Here is an 8,447-nt window from a genome sequence, read left to right on the forward strand (position 1 = left end):
GGATGTTTGTTTACAGGGCACTGTGTAAGAGAATCAGGCAGTTCATGCTTAAGACCAAACCTCCACAATGGCTTATAACAGGGGTACCCAATCTTTTGGCTTCCATGGGCCACATTGGAAGATTTGTCCTGGGCCCCACATAAAATGTACTAACCCTAACGATAGGTGATAAAATAAATAAATAAATAAATAACAAAACAGATCTCATAATGTTTTAGGAAAGCTTGCAAATTTGTGTTGGTCCGCATTCAAAGCCATCCTGGGCCACATGCGGCCCACGGGCTGTGGGTTAGACAAGCCTGGCTTGTAAGCAAGGGTTTTTAAAGGCAGGGGTAAATTTCAGGAAAGTGGAAGTTACAGGCAAAATTATAAATCAACAGATGAGGTGATACATTGGTTTGTCCTAAAAAGATGTGATATCTTGAAGCACAGGCTTATAGGTCATAGGTAGATTCGAAGATTTTCTCACTGGTTAAGGAAGGGAAGTTTTCTCTAGACACTTGGGGTCAGCAGAAAAGAATGTTAGATCTGGCCCACAGATGTGACTTCTTCCAGGCCCCTCTGGATGAAATTTAGGACAAAGAATGACTCTCAAAACTCAGTCCTCAGTTCCCCCTTATCTGAGGTCTGTGTGCCAGTGGAGTCACTAGGTGGGGGTCTGGGATTCAGAAAAGCAACCCAGGGACTGAGATGTTATCTTTAGTTTCTAAAGGGAACCAAACATCTCCTGACTAACTTCTTTGGCTATTGTTTGAGGCTATTATTACTTTCTTTCTCAAGTCACTCACTGACTTCTCGGGGCTAACTAGATGCCTGGAATTTCCCTTAAAGAAACTCCAGGTACTTCTTTATTTTCAACCCTGGGGAGGAGCCAGCAGGCCCCTAAGAGGGGTCCATGCTCCATCTCACCCTGACATGACTCAATAAATAGTAGATAAATTTTTTTCAAGGGTATGAAAAACATCGGTTTCCTTTTGGTGAGTACGTTATGAAAAAAAATCAGAGTCAAATTCAAAATAAGCAAGGAGAGAAAAGTGTCTGAAGAAGCTGTTATACCTGTTTAAATAGTAATAAAAACACAAACTAAAGTCCTTTAGGTACAAAAGCATGGAGAGGTAAAATCTGCCTGAGAGTGGGGGGACCCACAGGACTCTGGGAGCAGCTGTCTGCTATGTGCTTTAGTCCTGAGAGGTTAGTAATTTAAGGGGCTCATAAAAATAAGCAAACAAACTTTCAAAAGTCTGGACCTACATCTTCCTCTAAAAAGCCAACAAAGAGCTCCCACTAAGAGACTGTCACAAACATACAAAGAATCATATTACAACCTCAGCAGTCTTACTTACAGCTTGGAAATGTGATCTTTTCTGTTCAAATGTGGTTGAAGTTTGTTGGGACTGGAAAATAGATTATTCTCTCCTTAAAAGGGCATGCTGACTGCTCTGTGGCTAACACGAGCAGGTTATATCTTGGCTGATTTAGACTTTACTTGTGTCAAATTGGACCCAAACAATGTGTCTGGTCTGATTCCCTCTATCTTATCCAGACAGCTGGGATCATGTGGGCTTTGGAGATTTGAGCCCCAGGATACTGAATGCTGGTCTTGAGACTCAACCTCCACAAACAAGAATAAGAACTGCAATCAATTTAGAATACTGACTCCAACACCATGGACTCTTTGAACAAAACAGAAGCAGGAAAGATGTAGTCCAGTCTCCTCATTTTACAGATGAGGAAACTGAGACCCAGAAAGAAGGAACCTGTGGACTTACAGACTGTTCTGGAAAATGCCAGTCTTGAGATCACAAGGCCAGTCTAGCAGAATGGCTGTTTGCTGTCATTGCTGCTTAAATTGGAATTACTTGCAAACATTTAACAATTAGAAAGCTCAGTATGGTGGTTCCTAAACACAGAATCACCATGTGCTCCCACAATTCTACTTCTACATATGTATCCAAAAGAATTGAAGGCAGGTCAGTAAAACAGATATTTGTACAGCCATCATTCACAATAGCCAAAAGGTGGAAGCAACCCACGTGTTCATCAACAGATAGATGGATAAACAAAGCGTAGTGCAAACCTTCATAAGTGAAATATTATTCAGTTTTAAAAAGGAAGGAACTTCTGACACGTGCTATAGCGTGAATGGACCTTGCAAGCATGATGCTAAGTGAAATAAGCCAGTCGCAAATGGGCAAATACTGTATGATTCCACTTACAGGATGGACCTAGAGTAGTCAAATTCATGAAGACAAAAAATAGAACGCTGGTTACCAGGAATGGGGAGTTATTGTTTAACAGTTTGGAGTTTTCATTTGGGAAGATGAAAAACGTTCTGGAGATGGACAGTAGTGATGATTACACAGCAATGTGAATGTACTGAAGGTATACTTAAAGACAGTTTAAATGGTAAATTGTATGTTACATCTACTTTATCACAATTTAAAAATTAGATGTTTCTACATAAATACCCAGACTTCCAGTGTCACTTGAAAAATAGAGGAGCTGGTGACAGTGGGCCCACATCCCCACAGAAATCTGCACAGCAGCTGCCCTCTTAGAGAAGATGCTCTCCCATTTTGTGTGACCACCGCCTATGCCCTCTTCATCCCTCTCCCTCACCAGCTGGGCACCTGCAGCCACCAGTTCCAGACCTGGCTATGTGAAAGCAAAATATCTTGGGCCCTCAAAATCACTAAGCTAAAGGGAAAATTCAAGCTGGGAACTGCATGGAGCAAACCTGTCTCCCATTCTATTCAAAATCATCCCTCTGCTGAGATAAATGCATACCTGATTGGCTCCTTTGGAAAAGCTAATCAGAAACTCAAAAGAATGCAACTGCTTGTCTCTCATCTAGCTGTGGCCTAGAAGCCCCCTTCCTACTTCGAGTTGCTTCAAGTTGCTTTGAGTTCTCCCGCTTTTGCTCTGAGTTGTCCTGCCTTTCCATGCTGAACCAATGTTCATTTTATATATGTTGATTGATGTCTCATGTCGACCTAAAATATATAAAACCACGCTGTGCTCTGACCTCCTTAAGACCATGTCGTCAGGACCTCCTGAGGCTGTGTCGTGGTTGCAGGTCCTCAACCTTGACAAAATAAACTTTCTAAATTAACTGAGACCTGTCTCAAATTTTGGAGGTTCAGAGCTACACACTGGAATCAGCAGGAGAACTTTCAAAAAATACCCCAAATCATATCCCAGGCTCCAACCCAGATAAGTGGGAGGGGCAGGGCCCAGGCACTGGTAAGTTATGAGAGCTCTCCAGGTGATTCTAAGAGGCATCCACCACTGAGGACCCTCCGGGTTCCTGCTCTGGGACTTGGCTGCACATTGGTATTACCTGGCGAGATTTAAAAATGACTGTCGTCTCTTCCTATGGGTTCTGAATTAATTGGCATAGGGTGTGGCAGGAGATCAGAATTAAGTTTACTGGGCAATTGAATATATGGCAAAGATTGAGATCCACTACCGTGGGCATTTGAGTTTATATCCCATGCTGCAGACACACAGCACTTGTTTCACCTTTACCCCACCACCCTGCCAAATTAAATATGTAAATAACTCATACGACTATGTTATATGTTATATATACATATTTGTGTATACATACACACTATTGGCTAAAGGAACAAGATGTCAAGCTTTTAAAGAATTAAAGTTAGTTTCATTTGAAAACCTTACAGTGGACAGTAAGACTATAAACCAAGTCCTCCAGCCACGGAGCAGGCCCACCAGACTGCACCAAGGCAGTGTTTTAGCCCATTGCTTATATACAGATGGTAGAGGTTCCGAATGTGCAAATTCATCTCCAACTTGTTCAGATGTTACATCGAAGCAAAGATCACATCAAGGCTTATGTGTGAGAGTATATCTGGTCATAGATTATAGAAGCATAGTCACCAACCCCATTGGACAGTATCTTCTTTTTTTTTTTGAGATGGAGTTTCACTCTTGTTACCCAGGCTAGAGTGCAATGGCGCCATCTCGGCTCACCGCAACCTCCGCCTCCTGGGTTCACACAATTCTCCTGCCTCAGCCTCCTGAGTAGCTGGGATTACAGGCATGCACCACCATGCCCAGCTAATTTTTTGTATTTTTAGTAGAGACGGGGTTTCACCATGTTGACCAGGATGGTCTCGATCTCTTGACCTCGTGATCCACCCGCCTCGGGGACATTATCTTCTAAAGCAAAGCTAAGTATGACTCAGGCAAGAGACATGGGAAGCACATGCCTTACCCTATTTTGTCTTCAAAGCATCTTTCCACAGAGCTACAGGTTGTCACAGAGTCAGGGCTTTGAGAAATTATGCTGGCAAGTAGAAATGACCAAACATGGCTTCTTACATTTGTTACTTTGTCTACAAGACACAAACACACACACACACACACACACACACACACACACATCCTATGAGATTAGTAATTTAAGAGCTTATAAAAATAAGAAACAGAAGCAGGCAGATTGCCTGAGCTCAGGAGTTCGAGACCAGCCTGAGCAACATGGTGAAACCCCATCTCTACTAAAATACAAAAGACATTAGCCGGTAGCCGGGCGGGGTGGCATGCACCTGTAGTCCCAGCTACAAGGGAGACTGAGGCAGGAGAATTGCTTGAATCCTTGAACCTGGGAGGCAGAGGTTTCAGTAAGCCAAGATTGTACCACTGCTCTCCAGCCTGGCCGGTAGAGACAGAGCAAGACTCAGTCTCTCCAAAAAAAAAATTGCAGCATGTACACACCCACAATACACACACACACAAACACACACACACACAGTCCATTAACCAGGCACCTTACTCTCCATGGTTGACTCCAAATTCATCCCCCCCAGACCAGAGATTAACCGTCATTGGGGCACACAGAATAATTTTCACATTGGAATTCTAGTGATGAATGAGTAATTATAGTTTCCTTGGAACTGAAAACAAAACCTATTCTTTTCTTGAACATTTACTGCACCCGTGCATTTTCTTAGTTATCTCACGTCAGCCTCTAGGGCAACACAGTGAGGGAGACACTGTCATCCTCATGTTTCATGAGGTAAGTGTAAAGGCCCACACAGTGATTACTTTGAAGGGAACACTGCTCCTTTGAATGTATAAGTCCTGGAATTTTTCTTCAAATCAGCCATAATATTTTACAATCACACCTTGTATGTTCCCAGAATGTTCTGTTAAATAGGATTTTTGTAATGTGATTCTCACTTTAAAGGCATCAAGAGAATTTGGTATTTTTAGGGAACACTTCAGAGAAATATTTTATAAAAACAAATAACCCTTTAGTGCTGTGGACATTGAACTCTTAATGTAGCTGTTTTGTGAGTTAGGTGTTTTTTAGAGTTGATTTTTTTTCCAGTAAACTGAATCTGTTTTCAATGCATATCCCAAAGAGTGTATGAGTAAATAAGAGAAGATTTAAGAAAACAAGTGTTCTGAACAGGAGTAGTAAGCTTTCAAAGTCTGCCCTCTAACGTAATAATGATAAGGAAATTTTAAACTCCCTCCTTCTCTCAATTTTCCAGCTGTAAAATTTGAGTCATTTCTTCCTAAAAGAATATCTGAGTCTAATAGAATTTAAGACCATTTCTCTCCACCCTACCTAAGTGGCCTTTCTATCATCCATTTTCTGTTATTGTGGCAGATGGGTCGACTGTCTGCTGAAAGGCTGGGTGACTTGGTTGGCTAAAACAACAACATGGACCATCCCTAACCCAACTGGCTGTTCTGTACTCTGCTGTTAGTAACACGAGAAAAACCTAACTTGGCTGAAATGGTCTAGTGGGTTGTACCATAGGCAGAGAAATAAACAGAGGCATAGGACTTTAGAACAGAAGAGTGTTCCTTCTAAAAAGAGAACTGAAAAGTAATATATTTTACAAGTTAGCAACCAAGTGCAACAATTATATCCTAGGGGCCTAACAGAGATAACCTCTTAGGAGCTACTGGCAAAAGAAGGGGATGGAACACGGAACAAACCCCTGGCACTGGACTGGAACTTAGAACAAGTTGCATGCTGAAGTATGAGCAGGCTTTATTCGGAGGCTGGCTTCTAAATGTTCAGAACCCAAATTCACAGGTGGTGGTTTCATTCCCTAAGTAGCCTAGAAATGCTTATTTAGTCCTTAACATTCTTGGAGAATAGCCCAGACACTAGCTTTGCTAAGGTTTGGGCCTTAAAATGAGTCAGGTGACATGATACTGGGGGAAGAGAATGAGGAAGTGAAGAAGATAGACATAGAGGAAAAAGTAGAAGGTAGAGGTAGAGAAATATGTTGGCCTGAAACAAAATTCTGAAGTAATAAACATTTATGTTTGACATTTCTCAATCTCACATTGTGAATTACATTCCCAGTGCTTCATCAAAGTAGCACTCAGGCCTACACTTTCTTCACCCAGTGCTAAAAACTCATCTTTATCTGTTTAAATCAGAACTCCATTGGGAATAGAGGAGATGTTCCTACCAGACTAACCCTCTCATAGGAAACAACTATAAACTCTTTTAAAAATATAAAAATTAACCCTAAGGCCTTAGAAACTCACCAAAGCAGTGAGAAAATGGAGGAGGGTAGAGGGAGTCTTGCTTAGGAGAATGCTGAGTGCTGTGTGTCATAAACCACACAATAAATAGGACTTTAGATTTTTGCTTTAAATGCTCATATAGCTTCCAAATCGTGGGAGAAAGACCTGCTCCCATGATTCAATTACCTCCCACCAGGTTCCTCCCACAACACATAGGAATTCAAGATGAGATTTGGGTGGGGACACAGCCAACACAGGAATGAAGAGACAGCTATGTAATAAAGCAAAATGCCAATGTGAAAACATAGGAGGTAGCTTATAGTAAGCTGAATAATGATCCCCAAACGTGTGCACACCCTACTCCCTAAAACCTGTGACTATGTTACCTTACACAACAAGAGGGATTTTGCCAATGGGATTAAGAGTCTTAAAATGCAAAGATTATCCTAGACTATCAGAATGGAGGCAATGTAATCTCAGGGTCTTTAAAGAGGGAGGATCCTGGCAGAAGGCCAGAGGTGGAAAAAGTGCTATCACTGCAGAAGCAAAGGATGATTTGACCACAAGCCAAGTAATTTGCACATCTTCTAAAAGCCAGAAAAGGCAAGGAATAGATACCCCTAGAATTTCCAGAAGTAACACATCCTGCTAGTACCTTGATTTTTTATAAGCCTCATTTTAGACCTCTGACCATCAGAATTGTAAGAGAATACATTTGTGTTCTTTTAAGCCACTAAATTCATGGTAATTTGTATAGGAGCAACAGGATTCTTATACATAAATATAATACACATATGGCTGTACATTACATAATTATTTGAATTTTTCTGTATATTTGAAAATTTCCATTTTAAAATGTTGAAAATTTTAAAAGCTTTCATTGGCCAAAGGTAGGAATAGGTCAAAGGCAAGTTAACTGAACAATGTTACGCCAATATCTGATCAGCTAACAACTTCTCAATCCTCTCAAAGTTATTTAAAAGTTTTAAGTAGTGCTTGCTTTGGCAGCACGTATACTAAAATTGGAACAATACAGATAAGATTAGCATGGCCCCTGCGCAAGGATGACACACAAGTTCATGAAGCGTTCCATATTTTTACAGAAAGAAATAACTTCAACATCAACAAAAAGGATATCCACTCAGAGACCCCATCCAAAAGTCACCAACTACAAAGACCACAGGAGATAAATCCACAAAGACTGGAAGAAATCAGCACAAAAATGATGAAAACACCAAAAAACTAGAATGCCTCTCCTCCACCAAGGGGTCACAACTCCTCACCAGCAAGGGAACAAGGCTGGATGGAGAATGAGTATGATGAATTGACAGAAACAGGCTTCAGAAGGTCGGTAATAACAAACTTCTCTGAGCTAAAAGAACATGTTCTAACCCAATGCAAAGAAACTAAGAACGTTGAAAAAAGGTTAGATGAAATGCTAATGAGAATAAACAGCTTGGAGAAGAATATAAATGACTTGATGGAGCTGAAAAACACAATACAAGAACATTAAAGAATACACAAGTTTCAATAGCCGAATCGATCAAGTAGAAGAAAGGATATCAGAGATTGAAGATCAACTCAATGAAATAAAATGAGAAGGCAAGATGAAAGAAAAAAGAGTGAAAAGAAATGAACAAAGCTTTCAAGAAATATGGGATTATGTGAAAAGACCTAATCTACATTCGATAGGTATACCTGAATGTGATGGAGAGAATGAATCCAAACTGGAAAACACTCTTCAGGATATTACCCAGGAGAACTTCCCCAACCTAGAAAAGCAGGCCAATATTCGAGTCCAGGAAATAGAGAGAACACCACAAAGATATTCCTCAAGAAGAGCAATCCAAAGGCACATAATTGTCAGATTCACCAGGGTTGAAATGAAGGAGAAAATGCTAAGGGCAGCCAGAGAGAAAGGTCGGGTTACC

General features: G+C 40.9%; 1 non-coding gene across 1 annotated transcript; it reads left to right on the top strand.

Annotated features, from left to right (window-relative positions):
• Window positions 1–7,508: 7,508 nt before the first annotated feature.
• On the top strand, window positions 7,509–7,615 carry LOC135273801 (U6 spliceosomal RNA). The gene has a single exon (XR_010341602.1). It is a non-coding gene; the product is annotated as a U6 spliceosomal RNA (small nuclear RNA).
• The last annotated feature ends 832 nt before the right edge of the window (window positions 7,616–8,447 follow it).

The sequence above is a fragment of the Aotus nancymaae genome, unplaced genomic scaffold, assembly GCF_030222135.1.
Source record: "Aotus nancymaae isolate 86718 unplaced genomic scaffold, 86718_ANA_hifiasm-v0.15.2.pri h1tg000008l, whole genome shotgun sequence".
NCBI lineage: Eukaryota > Metazoa > Chordata > Mammalia > Primates > Aotidae > Aotus > Aotus nancymaae.